This window comes from Bombina bombina, chromosome 7 (assembly GCF_027579735.1).
Source record: "Bombina bombina isolate aBomBom1 chromosome 7, aBomBom1.pri, whole genome shotgun sequence".
Lineage (NCBI taxonomy): Eukaryota > Metazoa > Chordata > Amphibia > Anura > Bombinatoridae > Bombina > Bombina bombina.
Window position 1 is genome coordinate 164,203,104 of NC_069505.1, and position 17,346 is coordinate 164,220,449.

Consider the following 17,346-nt stretch of genomic DNA (forward strand, 5'->3'; position numbering starts at 1 on the left):
AAAATAATGAAGGCTAAGCCCTTACAATCCGAGGGCTGAATTACAATTAATTTTTACAATTAATAAATATGCTGCTAAGAGTATCAGAACCACGAGGATGAGCAAATTAAAAAAGGGAAAGACACAGCTTATCCCAGAAGACCCCTGACATACATTTCACAAAAAACGCTTCCTCAGAGGGGTTGCGAGCCGCTGCTGTAATGAAATATTTAAGGGTCTGTAAGACCCCTCCTCTGAATATGATTGGACATGCCTGTTTTACACATTTAATATTATGATTGGCTTCAAAATGTGTCTATCAAGAGGATAAAAATTGATTGGATAAGACTGGAGGTGGTGGTTCTTGACGTAAATATCATGGTCATACAGGGGCGTGTATGTGTACCATAACGTCATCTACTTGGCCCTCATTGGACGATCATGTGGAACATATGTTATACTCTGTCAGGACTCCAAAGTGCCCAATGTAGTGACAGGAAATGTGTACTGCAGTCCTACTAAATATCGGCAGACAAATCTGTTATAGAATAAAAGCCGGTATCCAATAATTTAAAGAGCATCGGATCGAGTGAGTAATTTTAAAGCGGATATGATCGATCCCATATCTCAATTATAAGTAAATAGTATGAGGATGTACACGTATGAATGTTTTTTTATCTTTTTGATTGTTAATGGGCTCAGTTCATAACCTATTTCCAACACAGATTTGAGTTACCTATCCACATTTGTAAGCCTTTTACAATTACTCGTTAGTTGTGCACAATCTCAGGTATACTTTTGATCATTTGGATCACCTGTATAGAATCTAATATAAATGATGGCATGTTGTATACTAAAGGTTGGAAAAGGGTGTCCAGATAGGTGGCAATAGGCTGTAGTATAGAACCTTTGGATGAAACTATAGGTCATCCTGGTGGGTGTTTCAGATCTTTGTGCACCTTAAGAAATGTATAAATGATTGGTGTAATCGGGAACTCAACCATCATGTACTCCAAGACTTTTAGAGAGAAAGTTCAATTCCACGGCCGTCTTGATGTAATTATCCACTTGCTTCTTAAACTCTTTAGTGGGGTCTCCATCCAATTTATGGTAGGTTTGAGTATCCCCCAAATGGGACAAGATTTCTTTCCTATAGTCCTTATAATCCTGTAACACCAAAGCACCACCCTTATCCGCTTCGCGGATAACCAATTGATGATTGCCCTTCAAATTCTTCAGTGCGATTCTCTCTTGTTTATTTAGATTGTTTCTCTGCACATTGGATTTGGCATGTATGCTGGTAGTAATTTGTTGTTCAACTACTCTGGCAAAAGTGTGTACACTGGGATTACTACTTTTTTGATCAAATTGTCCTTTCTTCCTTAACCCCACTTCGGTGTCTTCACTAGATAATCCCAGTGTACACATTTTTGCCAGAGTAGTTGAACAACAAATTACTACCAGCATACATGCCAAATCCAATGTGCAGAGAAACAATCTAAATAAACAAGAGAGAATGGCACTGAAGAATTTGAAGGACAATTATCAATTGGTTATCCACAAAGCGGATAAGGGTGGTGCTTTGGTGTTACAGGATTATATGGACTATAGGAAAGAGATCTTGTCCCAATTGGGGGATACGCAAACGTACTGTAAATTGGATGGAGACCCCACTAAAGAGTTTAAGAAGCAAGTGGATAATTACATCAAGACGGCCGTGGAATTGAACTTTCTCTCTAAAAGTCTTGGGGAGTACATGATGGTTGAGTTCCTGATTACACCAATCATTTATACACTTCCTAAGGTGCACAAAGATCTCAAACACCCACCAGGATGACCTATAGTCTAATCCAAAGGTTCTATACTACAGCCTATCGCCACCTATCTGGACACCCTGTTCTAACCTTTGGTATACAACATGCCATCATTTATATTAGATTCTATACAGGTGATCCAAATGATCAAAAGTATACCTGAGTTTGAAGCTGAGGATTTGCTAGTAACCTTAGATGTTACCAGCTTATATACCGTCATCCCGCATAGTGAGGGCTTGGGGGCTATCAAGAGGAAATTGCTCCAATACCTATATCCTTGATCTCACTGAGTTTTGTCTGAAGTACAACTACTTTAAATTCGAGAACAGCTATTATCTCCAGGTTGCCGGAACTGCGATTGGCTCAAATGTAGCCCCATCGTATGCCAACCTTTATATGGCATGTTTTGAGGAAGAGGATACTCTGGCATTTAAGGATCCTAGGGTGAAGGTATTCAAAATATATATAGATGATCTTATACTATTCTGGGGTGGATCAAGACTGGATTTGGAGGAATGGCTGCAGTCATTGAACCAGCAGAACAAGAACCTGAAGTTCAAGATGAATTGTGACAATACTTTTATTGATTTTTTGGATTTGAGACTCATTAAAGTTAACAGATTAACCACAACACTATTTCATAAAGCCACTGACTGCAATTCTCTGTTGAAAGCCACAAGCTGCCACCACCCTAGTTTGAAAAGGGCTTTGCCTAAGTCTCAATTCAAAAGGGCGGTCAGAAATAACAGTGATCCAAGTAAGAAAATTGCCCAATTGGATGAGATGTACCTCAAATTTAAGGAGAGGGGATATTGTGATAAACTCCTACGCGGGCCACTGGACGAGGCCCTCTCCACTACACAGGAGCAGGCACTTGTAATGAAGAACCATGATTCCCCCAGTAGGAGATTAATATTCTCCACAGCGTTTACACCTGATAAAGTGGAACTACCTGGGATCCTTAAGAAGAACTGGGACACTATAAGATTTGATTCATCTTTACCTTTTAAAGAATTTGAGAGTCCTATGGTTGGTTACAGGAGAGGCAGATCTCTACATGATCTGCTACTACGTACCGATAACAAATACAGCTACACTGGCAGGACTTGGTTGGGCTCAGAGAAAAATGGGTGCTACAGGTGTAGTGGTTGTGTGACCTGTAATGGGTTGTCCCAGGGGAAATTCTTTGTACACCCCTGGAGAAATAAACGATTTAACATTAATTACAGGGTCACATGTACCACTACACATGCAGTTTACATGATCCATTGTCCCTGTGGGTTTTTTTACGTGGGTAAGACCCAGGATGACTTACGGGTACGCATGGCCAACCATAGGTCTGCCATACATACTGCTCTCCGCACTGGTAGCTCTGAACAGCCGGTGGCACAGCATTTTTTATCTCATAATCATAGTGTCTCCAATTTTAGATACAAATCATGTTCCAGCACCAGTGAGGGGTGGCAATAGGGCAAAGACTCTCCTACAGAGAGAATCCAAATGGATCTTTACCCTTGAGACTTTGATACCCAGGGGCTTAAATACTACCTTTGAGCTCCATTGTTTTCTATAATCTCATTTTGTAAATAATTATATTTGCATACAGTGTATATTTGATGGTTGTATCTCAGTGGCAATTGCATGAACTTTTGTGATTTAGTTTGCACCCCTCTATGGTAATAACTTATATAGCGTAGTCACAAATTTTTGGAAGTGAGTGTGCCCATCTTTATGCATTTGTCAGTTTCTCTCCTGATGTCATATTTTGCCGGTAGGATTACCCTTAATATGGTTTGAACATGGTTTGTTTTATGACCTTGTTCTATCATATACTCCTCTATTTCTAATTGAATATGTACTTGATATTATGCCCCCATATTGAGTTCTAGATAGTATAATGATTGATCTTTACTATACAGTGGGTGTTTGCATATCGTTAAGATTTCCACTCTATCCCTGTAATGTGCCATGTAATCACAGTACTGCAGTGATCATTGTTGCAATCCAGCATGATATACTTTTTGACAGATGATATTGCTCGATTGTTGGCATATAATAGCAACTTTTTTGCTTATGTGTCATATTACCATGCAGGATTAATGACCCTATAGTACTGTTCATCTCCTCCTATGTTTCTTGTCATTATGTTATAGCGTTTTTGCATCTATGTATAATCGAGTATGTGTTACATTGATGTGTTTTTATTTTAGCTTTGCTTTTCACGTTGGCCCAGAGGGGGACCGGTAGTCCTGTGTGCGCATGCGCAGTTGCACATTGGGGCTGGTCGGTTTCCGAATGCGGCAGAGCGTCTACACTTGGGGAAGTAATGGTTGCACTTATAAGGGTGGTAAGTTACTTGTGTTTTGTAAGTCTGAGGACGGGCTACGGCCAGAAAACATTCACTATATGCTTTGTACACAGTAAAACTCTGCTTTATTTAAAACGCCAGTGAGTGCTTGCTTTCTTGGATCGTGGTGTATTATCGTTTGGCAGGCACCCTGGGAGCTGATTTAATGAGTGTGTGCTGGGTTCCTGGACTTTTTTGTATGTGTATGTGTGTATATATATATATATATATATATATATATATATATATATATATATATATATATACACACACACATATATACACACATACATACATACATCCATATTTAGACATATATATGTATGTATCTCTATGTTAAAGCCCTTTGCTTGACCTGAGACCTCATATCTTTGAGCCCTTATAACTTATTTGTTTTAAATCATTTCTATTAGTGTTATTATGAGTGTAACTGTCCTTCTGCATGTATGTTTGATGTGTTTTATGACACCTTTTTGATTCACAAAACAATGAACCAGAGCTGAGGACGCACTATCCTTACGTCAATTGTGCTCAAGTGATCACATTTACTTTCAATTTGTAATACGAACACTACACCCGACATGCGCAAACACGCGATAAACCCCTATTCGCTAGCGCATATCTGTTACCGCTTCTCGTAATCTGACCCTAAATTGGAGAAAATATGATGGCACATTTTCCCTTTAAGCACTTTTCCCAATATTTATAGTCAGTAAATCTGTTAGCGACAATAGTCACAAATTACTGCATACAAATATATCATTGAACTATTATGATTTATTAAGACAGTAACAATTTGGTCATTGTGTTACTTCTTTAATAACTTTATATAAAAAATAGCTATTTATCCCTTAAAGAGACCGTCTAGTCAAATTAAACTTTCATGATTCATATAGGGCATCCAATTTACTTTTATAGTCAAATGTACTTTGTTTTCTCTGTATTCTTTGTTGAAATCTAAATCTAGGTAGACTCATATGCTAATTTCTAAGCCCTTGAAGGCTGCTTCTTATCTCAGTGTGTTTTGACAGTTTACAGTTAGACAGCGCTAGTTCATGCGTGCCATATAGATACCATTGTGCCGACTACTGTGGAGTTATTTATGAGTCAGCACTGATTGGCTAAAAGGCAAGTCTGTTAAAAGAACTGAAATAGGAAGGCAGTCTGCAGAGACTTAGATGCAAGGTAATCACAGAGGTAAAAAGTGTAATAATATTACAGTGTTTGCTATGCAAAACTGGGGAATGGGTATTAAAGGGATTATCTATCTTTAAAAACAACAACAATTCTGGAATAGACTGTCCCTTTAACAGTAATTGAGAAATACCCCTTTTCCTTATATCTGTTTTAATTCATAATGTAGTTGGCAAACTCAGCTCAATAAAATTAGTGTAGATAATATTTACATATAAGCACCCTCCTACCATCTGCTTGTGCAAGTGGCTATATACACAAGTATCTAATTAAAAAAAAAATACCATATAGCAAAGGCTCAACACATAGGGTAGTTAAGTGTTTTTGCTACCAGACCATGACTTTTTAATTGGGTTGGTCTTGGAAAGCTAAAAATTATACTGTGCAGAATAAATATAGGTTTTTAATGTAATATGTGGTCTAAAAATTCAAATTGTATTATTTCTTTGTACTATAATCATTCTTTTTATACCACAGTTAGGAATTATTTTAAAGGGCACAGCTACAGTAACATGGTTATTACTCTCCATGCTCTCTAAGTCATTTTCTTACTAGATCCACTTCTTCACACTTGGTGTCGCCATCTTGGAGCATAAAGGGACAGGCTACTTGAAAATGTTTATTTTTAAAAAGATAGATAATTCCTTTATTACCCATTCCCAAGATTTGCATAATCAACACTGTTTTAACACATTTTACCTCAGTGATTACCTTGTAGCTAAGCCTCTGCAGACTGCCCTCTTATATCAGTTCTTTTGAAAAACTTGCATTTTAGCCAATCAGTGCTGACTCAAATAACTCCATAGGAGTGAGCACAATGTTATCTATTTGGCACACGTTGCAGCATATCATGTCCGCCAGACATTAATAAATTGGCCCCATAGTATAACAATGTCTACAAAAATGGGGTGAATAAGAAAAGTGGGTGCACCGATATAAGGTGCATCCAAAAGGCTTATATCGGTGAATCCACTTTTCTTATTCACCCCATTCTGTATATAATGTTTCCAGTTTGCACCTCACATTAGAAATTGTGTACATTATATTATACTTACTATAGTTGAGCTTGCTTTTTGCCTTTTCTTTTATAACAATGTCTGTAGGGAAATAACTCTCGGCTAGATTACGAGTTTTGCGCTATGAGTGAAAAAGCCTCATAACGCTGCTTTTTCACTACCGCCGGTATTACGAGTCTTGTAGGTACAGCTGTACCGCACACTTTTTTGGCCATCATGCAACGTAACTACCCCTTTTTTAAAAAGTCCTTTTTCAATGGGACTTCAATAGCACCGGTATTACGAGTTTGCCTGTCCGGCCAAAAAGTGAGCGGTACAGCCTATAACTACAAGATCTGTACCACCACCTGAAAGTCAGTAGTTATGGGTTTTACGTTACAGAGCTGTACCATAAAACTCATAACTAAAGTGTCACAAAGTACACTAACACCCATAAACTACCTATTAACCCCTAAACCGAGGCTCTCCCGCATCGCTAACACTAAAATAAAATTATTAACCCCTAATCTGTCGCTCCGGACATTGCTGCCACTAAAATAAACATTAACCCCTAAACTGCCGCACTCCCGCATCGTAAACACTAGTTAAATATTATTAACCCCTAATCTGCTGCCCCCAATGTCGTCGCCACCTACATAGACTTATTAACCCCTAATCTGCTGTCCCTAATATCGCCGCAACCTACATTACTGTTATTAAACCCTAATCTGCTGCCCCCCAAATCCCCACCACCTAACTACACTTATTAACCCCTAATCACCGCCGCCACTATACTAACAGTTATTAACCCCTAAACTTAACCCTAAGTCTAACCCTAACCCCTATAATGTTAATATAATTAAAATACATCTAAATAAAAATTACTATCATTAACTAAATAATTCCTATTTAAAACTAAATACTTACCTATGAAATAAACCCTAAGCTAGCTACAATATAACTAATAGTTACATTGTAGCTATCTTAGGTTTTATTTTTATTTCACAGGTAAGTTTGTATTTATTTTAACTAGGTAGTAAATAGTTCATAATTATTTACTAACTAGTCTAGCTAGTTAAAATAAATACAAATTTACCTGTAAAAGAAAACCTAACCTGCCTCATACTAACATCTAACATTACACTAAAATTAAATAAAATTACATTAAATACAATTAACTAAATTACAAAAAAAACACTAAATTACACAAAATAAAAAAGAAATCATCAAATATTTAAACTAATTACACCTAATCTAATAGCCCTATCAAAATAAAAAAGCCCCCCCAAAATAAAAAAAACCCTAGCCTAAACTCAACTGCCAATAGCCCTTAAAAGGACCTTTTGCAGGGCATTTCCCCAAAGAAATCAGCTCTTTTACCTATATAAAAAAAAAATACAAACAACCCCCCCAACAGTAAAACCCACCACCCACACAACCAAACCCCCAAATAAAATCCTATCTAAAAAAACTAAGCTCCCCATTGCCCTGAAAAGGGCATTTGGATGGGAATTGCCCTTAAATAGGGCATTTAGATGGGCATTGCCCTTAAAGGGCGTTTAGCTCTTTTACATTGCCCAAAACCCTAATCTAAAAATAAAACCCACCCAATAAACCCTTAATAAAACCTAACACTAAACCCGAAGATCCACTTACAGTTTTTGAAGACAGTACATCCATCCTCATCAAGCCGGGAGAAGTCTTCATCCAAGTGGGCAGAAGTCCTCAACGAAGCCGGGAGCAGTCTTCATCCAAGCGGCAAGACGTTGTCCTCCAGGCGGGCAGAAGTCTTCATCCAGATGGCATCTTCTATCTTCATCCTTCTGACGCGGAGTAGCTCCATCTTCAAGACATTCGATGCGGAGCATCTTTTTCTTTTGCTGGATCTTGAAGAATGAAGGTTGCTTTAAAATGACGTCAACCAAGATGGCGTCCCTTGAATTCCGATTGGCTAATAGAATTCTATCAACCAATCGGAATTAAAGGGTAAAAAAGCAGCCAATAGAATGCAAACTCAATCCTATTGGCTGATTGGATCAGCCAATAGGATTGAAGCTCAATCCTATTGGCTGATTGCATCAGCCAATAGGATTTTTTTACCCTTTAATTCCGATTGGCTGATAGAATTCTATCAGCCAATCAGAATTCAAGGGACGCCATCTTGGATGACATCATTTAAAGGAACCTTCATTCTTCAAGATCCAGTGAAAGAAGAGGATGCTCCATGCCGTATGTCTTGAAGATGGAGCCGCTCCGCGTCGGAAGGATGAAGATAGAAGATGCCGTCTGGATGAAGACTTCTGCCCACCTGGAGGACGATTTCTTGCCGCTTGGATGAAGACTTCTCCCGGCTTTGTTGAGGACTTCTGCCCGCTTGGATGAAGACTTCTCCCAGCTTGATGAGGATGGATGTCCAGTCTTCAAAAACTGTAAGTGGATCTTCGGGGGTTAGTGTTAGGTTTTATTAAGGGTTTATTGGGTGGGTTTTATTTTTAGATTAGGGTTTTGGGCAATGTAAAAGAGCTAAATGCCCTTTTAAGGGCAATGCCCATCTAAATGTCCTTTTCAGGGCAATGGGGAGCTTAGGTTTTTTAGATAGGATTTTATTTGGGGGGTTTGGTTGTGTGGGTGGTGGGTTTTACTGTAGGGGGTTGTTTTTATTTTATTTTTTTACAGGTAAAAGTGCTGATTTCTTTGGGGCAATGTCCCACAAAAGGCCCTTTTAAGGGCTATTGGCAGTTTAGTTTAGGCTAGGGTTTTTTTTATTTTGGGTGGGGATTTTTAATTTTGATAGGGCTATTAGATTAGGTGTAATTAGTTTAAAAATTTGATCATTTCTTTTTTATTTTGTGTAATTTAGTAGGTTTTATTTGTAATTTAGTTACTTGTATTTAATTAATGTAATTTATTTAATTTTAGTGTAATGTTAGGTGTTAGCAGATTAGGTTTAATTTTACAGGTAAATTTGTATTTATTTTAACTAGATAGTTAGTAAATAGTTAATAACTATTTACTAACTAGTCTACCTAGTTAAAATAAATACAAACTTAGCTGTGAAATAAAAATTAAACCTAAGATAGCTACAATGTAACTGTTATATTGTAGCTAGCTTAGGGTTTATTTTATAGGTAAGTATTTAGTTTTAAACAGGAATTAGTTAGGTAATGATAGTAAGTTTTATTTAGATTTATTTTAATTATATTAAAGTTAGGGTTAGACTTGGGGTTAGGTTTAGGGGTTAATATATTTATTTAGTGTTAGTGATGTGGGAGGCCAGAGTTTAGGGGTTAATAACTTTAGTATAGTGACAGCGACGTTAGGGACGGCAGATTATGGGTTAATAAGTGTAGGTAGGGGGCGGCAGATTATGGGTTAATAAGTGTAGGTAGGGGGGCGGCAGATTAGGGGTTAACTAATGTAGGTGGAGGCGATGTTAGGGGCGGCAGATTAGGGGTTAATAAGTTTAGGTAGGTGGCGGCGATGTCAGGGCGGCAGATTAGGGGTTAATAAGTATAGGTAGGTGGCGGCGAAATTGGGGTCGGCAGATTAGGGGTTAAGTGTAATGTAGGTGTCGGCAACATTGGGGGAGGCAGATTAGGGGTGTTTAGACTCGGGGTTTATGTTAGGGTGTTTAAACATAATTTTTCTTTCCCATAGGAATCAATGGGTCTGCGTTACGCAGTGGAGGCTCCTCCATATGTACACTGTCGCATGTAAACCCCCAGGGGGCAGAGGAGGGGGGGGGAAATGAGCAGAAGAAAAAAAAAATTAGAAAAAAAAAAATTATGAAAATTTTTATTTTTATTTTTTATTTATATTATTTTATATTATATTTATTAATAAATATATTATTTTCCTGTGTGCTGTCTGTGTCTGTGAGACTGTGCAGTGTAACTATCATCATGCATATTAGGCTGAAACCTGAAAGTGGAAAGGGCTGTTTTGCCTATACTTCTATGAATCGCACATGCTGTGCAGTGCAATACATAGAAGTATAGACAAAAGCACTTTCCACTTTAAAACTGCATTGACTGCAGCGCCACCTACAGACCAGCCCATAGCCTTCCTGTTCGCACAGCTCTTAGTGTGCGGGAGCCAGCAGTCACATGACACTCGCACACTAAGAGCTGAGCTGACTATCGCCTAGATTTAGAGTTCTGCGTTAGCCGTCAAAACCAGCGTTAGGGGCTCCTAACGCTGGTTTTGGCCGCCCGCTGGTATTTAGAGTCAGTCAGGAAAGGGTCTAACGCTCACTTTTCAGCCGCGACTTTTCCATACCGCAGATCCCCCTACGCCATTTGCGTATCCTATCTTTTCAATGGGATCTTTCTAACGCTGGTATTTAGAGTCTTGGCTGAAGTGAGCGTTAGAAATCTAACGACAAGACTCCAGCCGCAGAGAAAAGCCAGGAGTTAAGAGCTTTCTGGGCTAACGCCGGTTCATAAAGCTCTTAACTACTGTGCTCTAAAGTACACTAACACCCATAAACTACCTATGTACCCCTAAACCAAGGCCCCCCACATCGCCGCCACTGTAATAATTTTTTTTAACCCCTAATCTGCCGACCGCACACCGCCGCAACCTACGTTATCCCTATGTACCCCTAATCTGCTGCCCCTAACACCGCCGACCCCTATATTATATTTAATAACCCCTAATCTGCCGCCCCCAACGTCGCCGCCACCTACCTACAATTATTAACCCCTAATCTGCCGACCGGACCTCACCGCTACTATAATAAAGTTATTAACCCCTAAAGCTAAGTCTAACCCTAACTCTAACACCCCCCTAAGTTAAATATAATTTTTATCTAACGAAATAAATTATTTCTTATTAAATAAATTATTCCTATTTAAAGCTAAATACTTACCTGTAAAATAAACCCTAATATAGCTACAATATAAATAATAATTATATTGTAGCTATTTTAGGATTAATATTTATTTTACAGGCAACTTTGTATTTATTTTAACCAGGTACAATAGCTATTAAATAGTTGATAACTATTTAATAGCTACCTAGTTAAAATAATTACAAAATTACCTGTAAAATAAATCCTAACCTAAGTTACAATTAAACCTAACACTACACTATCAATACATTAATTAAATAAAATACCTACAATTATCTACAATTAAACCTAACACTACACTATCAATACATTAATTAAATAAAATACCTACAAATAAATACAATTAAATAAACTAACTAAAGTACAAAAAATAAAAAGAACTAAGTTACAAAAAATAAAAAAGAACTAAGTTACAAAAAATAAAAAAATAATTTACAAACATTATAAAAATATTACAACAATTTTAAGCTGATTACACCTACTCTAAGCCCCCTAATAAAATAACAAAGCCCACCAAAATAAAAAAATGCCCTATCCTATTCTAAAATAAAAATTGAAAAGCTCTTTTACCTTACCAGCCCTTAAAAGGGCCTTTTGCGGGGCATGCCCCAAAGAATTCTGCTCTTTTGCCTGTAAAAAAAAAACATACAATACCCCCCCAACATTACAACCCACCACCCATATACCCCTAATCTAACCCAAACCCCCCTTAAATAAACCTAACACTAAGCCCCTGAAGATCTCCCTACCTTATCTTCACCACGCCGGGTATCACCGATCCATCCAGAAGAGGCTCCAAAGTCTTCATCCAAGCCCAAGCGGGGGCTGAAGAGGTCCATCATTGGGCTGAAGAGGTCCATCATCCGGCTGAAGTCTTGATCCAAATGGGGGCTGAAGAGATCCATCATCCGGCTGAAGTCTTGATCCAAGCGAGAGCTGAAGAGATCCTTCATCCGGCTGAAGTCTTCTATCAAGCGGCATCTTCAATCTTCTTTCTTCCGGATCCATCTTCATCCATCTTCAAGACTGATAGAATCCTATCAGCCAATCGGAATTCGAGGGACGCCATCTTGGATGACGTCATTTAAAGGAACCGTCATTCGTCGGGAAGTCGTCGGCCAGGATGGATGTCCCGCGTCGGCGGGATGAAGATGGATCCGGAAGAAAGAAGATTGAAGATGCCGCTTGATAGAAGACTTCAGCCGGATGATGGACCTCTTCAGCCCCCGCTTGGATCAAGACTTCAGCCGGATGATGGACCTCTTCAGCCCGATGATGGACCTCTTCAGCCCCCGCTTGGATCAAGACTTCAGCCGGATGATGGACCTCTTCAGCCCGATGATGGACCTCTTCAGCCCCCGCTTGGGCTTGGATGAAGACTTCGGAGCCTCTTCTGGACGGATCGGTGATACCCGGCGTGGTGAAGATAAGGTAGGGAGATCTTCAGGGGCTTAGTGTTAGGTTTATTTAAGGGGGGTTTGGGTTAGATTAGGGGTATGTGGGTGGTGGGTTGTAATGTTGGGGGGGTATTGTATGTTTTTTTTTACAGGCAAAAGAGCAGAATTCTTTGGGGCATGCCCCGCAAAAGGTCCTTTTAAGGGCTGGTAAGGTAAAAGAGCTTTTCAATTTTTATTTTAGAATAGGGTAGGGCATTTTTTTATTTTGGGGGGCTTTGTTATTTTATTATGGGGCTTAGAGTAGGTGTAATTAGCTTAAAATTGTTGTAATATTTTTATAATGTTTGTAAATTATTTTTTTATTTTTTGTAACAGCTTTTTTTATTTTTTGTACTTTAGTTAGTTTATTTAATTGTATTTATTTGTAGGTATTTGTATGTAATTAATTTATTGATAGTGTCGTTTTAGGTTTAATTGTAGATAATTGTAGGTATTTTATTTAATTAATGTATTGATAGTGTAGTGTTAGGTTTAATTGTAACTTAGGTTAGGATTTATTTTATAGGTAATTTTGTAATTATTTTAACTAGGTAGCTATTAAATAGTTAATAACTATTTAATAGCTATTGTACCTGGTTAAAATAAATACAAAGTTGGCTGTAAAATAAATATAAATCCTAAAATAGCTACAATATAATTATAATTTATATTGTAGCTATATTAGGGTTTATTTTACAGGTAAGTATTTAGCTTTAAATAGGAATAATTTATTTAATAAGAAATAATTTATTTTGTTAGATAAAAATTATATTTAACTTAGGGGGGTGTTAGTGTTAGGGTTAGACTTAGCTTTAGGGGTTAATAAATTTATTAGAGTAGTGGTGAGGTCCGGTCGGCAGATTAGGGGTTAATACTTGAAGTTAGGTGTCGGTGATGTTAGGGAGGGCAGATTAGGGGTTAATACTATTTATTATAGGGTTATTAAGGCGGGAGTGAGGCGTATTATGGGTTAATAACTTTATTATAGTAGCGGTGAGGTCCGGTCGGCAGATTAGGGGTTAATAATTGTAGGTAGGTGGCGGCAACGTTGGGGGCAGCAGATTAGGGGTTAATAAATATAATATAGGGGTCGGCGGTGTTAGGGGCAGCAGATTAGGGGTACATAGGGATAATGTAGGTTGCGGCGGTGTACGGAGCGGCAGATTAGGGGTTAAAAGTGTAATGCAGGGGTCAGCGATAGCGGGGGCGGCAGATTAGGGGTTAATAAGTGTAAGGTTAGGGGTGTTTAGACTCGGGGTTCATGTTAGGGTGTTAGATGCAGACTTAAGAAGTGTTTCCCCATTGGAAACAATAGGGCTGCGTTAGGAGCTGAACGCTGCTTTTTTGCAGGTGTTAGGTTTTTTTTTCAGCTCAAACTGCCCCATTGTTTCCTATGGGGAAATTGTGCACGAGCACGTTTTTCAAGCTGGCCGCGTCCGTAAGCACCGCTGGTATTGAGAGTTGCAGTGGCGGTAAATTATGCTATACGCTCCCTTTTTGGAGCCTAACGCAGTCCTTCTGTGAACTCTAAATACCATCGGTATTTAAAAGGTGCAGGGAAAAAAAAGCAAGCGTAGCTAACGCACCCCTTTGGCCGCAGAACTCTAAAGCTAGCCGTATGTGTGTGGGAGGAGGCATGGGCGTAACAGTTACGCCGTAACTACACAACTACTTCATATGCAGTCGCCATTGCTAAGAGCTAATATCATTCATTTCTCATTATCTTGACCTCTGGTGTCTGTGAAGTTGACGGTCCCATCAGCTGCAAGCATAGAAGTAAGTGATAATAATAGAGTCCTGACTTCAATAATACATAAGCCTTGCCGAAGTTGCGCTGCTAGTTTTCTGTGGGCGTGATCAGGGGGTCATAACGGTGTCACCAAAACGAAACTATTTCCTTGATCTTAAGCAGTAGCTGTGTCTGCCTTTTGTTAACACACAGCCCTCCCTCCTCCAGTCCTACTCAGTCATCCACAGTGCACAGTCCACCTTATCTCTCTCTGGCATTGCTTTTCATTATGACAGGCAGTTATAGGTGTTAGGCTTTTTTTTAGCCGGCTCTCCCCATTGATGTTTATGGGGAAATCATGCACGAGCACGTAAAACCAGCTCAAAACAGCGCTGGTATTTGTGTGCGGTATGGAGCTCAATGCTGCCATATTGCCCGCAAACGCAGGTTTTTGGAAAACCCATAATAGCAGTGCTATTAAAGGTGATCGGTGAAAATAACTTGCAAATTATTACCGAGCCGCTCATAACGCAAAACTCGTAATCTGGCCATCTGGTAACAGGCCCAGCGAGTTAAAGGGTAAAACTGTAAGAAATGTAACCCACAAACAGGCAATCTTCTGAAGATAATCCTGAAAGTGTGAGGGAGAATAGTTGTGATTTATGTGAGAAAATGCGAGTTAGATTTAAGACAGCCCACAAAATGGTGCTGACACACTGCACATGCGCACTATATGCAGGTGGACCGCCAAAGGAAAAGCAAATAGTGGAGGTCCTCATCTGAAAGTGCTAAAGAAAGATACTAAATGGAAAGTTAATATTAAGAGGCAAAAGGGGCACTTGCTACAAACAAGATTTGTGGAGAAAGCCCATAATCTAAAGGGGATATTAACCTCTTAAGGACATATGACGGAATTTTTCCGTCATAAAACAATTGAGCAAACTGAAAGCTGTGTCCTTAAAGGGTTAAAATAACATAGAAGGGTAAATAAAATGTATATAGCAAAAACGGGAAAATACCTTTATAATAATACAATACTAATATTGCTATTGATACTAAGATAGTGAAGAGGATATATAATATTCTGTGTTACTGTATGTATTAGGTTTGAGTAAAATGTTCATCTTAGTCTTGAGCAAAAACAAAATTTATGCTTACCTGATAAATATATTTCTCTTGTGGTGTATCCAGTCCACGGGTTCATCCATTACTTGTGTGATATTCTCCTTCCCAACAGGAAGCTGCAAGAGGACACCCACAGCAGAGCTGTCTATATAGCTCCTCCCCTAACTGCCACCCCCAGTCATTCGACCGAAGACAAGCAAGAAAAAAGGAGAAACTATAGGGTGCAGTGGTGACTGTAGTTTAAAAATAAAAAACACCTGCCTTAAAATGACAGGGCGGGCCGTGGACTGGATACACCACAAGAGAAATAAATTTATCAGGTAAGCATAAATTTTGTTTTCTCTTGTAAAGGTGTATCCAGTCCACGGGTTCATCCATTACTTGTGGGATACCAATACCAAAGCTTTAGGACACGGATGAAGGGAGGGACAAGGTAGGAACTTAAACGGAAGGCACCACTGCTTGTAAGACCTTTCTCCCAAAAATAGCCTCCGAAGAAGCAAAAGTATCAAATTTATAGAATTTAGAAAAAGGTATGAAGCGAAGACCAAGTCGCCGCCTTACAAATCTGTTCAACAGAGGCCTCATGTTTAAAAGCCCATGTGGAAGCTACTGCTCTAGTAGAATGAGCTGTAATTCTTTCAGGAGGCTGCTGGCTAGCAGTCTCATAAGCTAAGCGTATTATACTTCTTAGCCAAAAAGAAAGAGAAGTTGCTGAAGCCTTTTGGCCTCTCCTCTGTCCAGAGTAGACAACAAACAAAGCAGATGTTTGACAAAAATCCTTCGTAGCTTGTAAATAAAACTTTAAAGCACGAACCACATCAAGATTGTGTAATAGACATTCCTTCTTTGAAGAAGGATTAGGACATAGTGAAGGAACAACAATCTCCTGATTGATATTCTTATTAGATACCACCTTAGGAAGAAACCCAGGTTTGGTACGTAACACTACCTTATCTGCATGGAAATCAGATAAGGGGAATCACATTGTAAAGCAGATAACTCTGAAACTCTTTGAGTCGAGGAGATAGCTACTAAAAACAGAACTTTCCAAGATAAAAGCTTAATATCTATGGAATGCAAAGGTTCAAACAGAACCCCTTGAAGAACTTTAAGAACTAAATTTAAACTCCATGGTGAAGCAACAGGTTTAAACACAGGCTTGATCCTAACTAAAGCCTGACAAAACGCCTGAACGTCTGGAACCTCAGCCAGACGTTTGTGCAAAAGAATAGACAGTGCAGAAATCTGTCCCTTTAAGGAACTAGCTGACAAACCCTTCTCCAATCCTTCTTGGAGAAAAGATAATATCCTAGGAATCCTGACCTTACTCCATGATTAACCCTTGGATTCACACCAATGAAGATATTTACACCATATCTTATGATAGATTTTCCTGATGACAGGCTTTCGAGCCTGAATTAAGGTATCAGTGACCGATTCGGAAAAACCACGCTTTGATAGAATCAAGCGTTCAATCTCCAAGCAGTCAGACGTAGAGAAATTAGATTTGGATGTTTGAAGGGACCTTGAAGTAGAGGGTCCTGCCTTAGTGGCAGAGTCGATGGTGGAAAGGATGACATGTCCACCAGATCTGCATACCAAGTCCTGCGTGGCCACGCAAGGGCTATCAAGATCACCAAAGCTCTCTCCTGCTTGATCTTGGCAATCAGACGAGGGAGCAGAGGAAGCGGTGGAAACTCATAAGCCAGGCTGAAGGACCAGGGCGCTGCTAGAGCATCTATCAGCGCTGCCTTGGGATCCCTGGACCTGGACTCGTAACAAGGAAGCTTGGGGTTCTGACGAGACGCCATGAGATCCAGTTCTGGTTTTCCCCAAAGTTGGATCAACTGGGGCAAATACCTCCGGATGGAG

The 17,346-nt window shown here is 39.1% G+C and overlaps 1 protein-coding gene across 4 annotated transcripts in view; it reads left to right on the forward strand.

Annotated features, from left to right (window-relative positions):
- The first annotated feature begins 4,065 nt into the window (after positions 1-4,065).
- The window catches only part of FSHB (follicle stimulating hormone subunit beta), a 180,395-nt gene continuing 167,114 nt past the window's right edge, over positions 4,066-17,346 (forward strand). Inside the window, exon 1 of one of the 4 annotated variants that reach the window (XR_008398593.1) lies at positions 4,066-4,140. The gene's annotated coding sequence lies outside the window, so the exon portion shown is untranslated. The remainder of the gene's footprint in view (positions 4,141-17,346) is intronic. The other 3 variants (XM_053688908.1, XM_053688909.1, XM_053688907.1) reach the window with 3 other exon arrangements.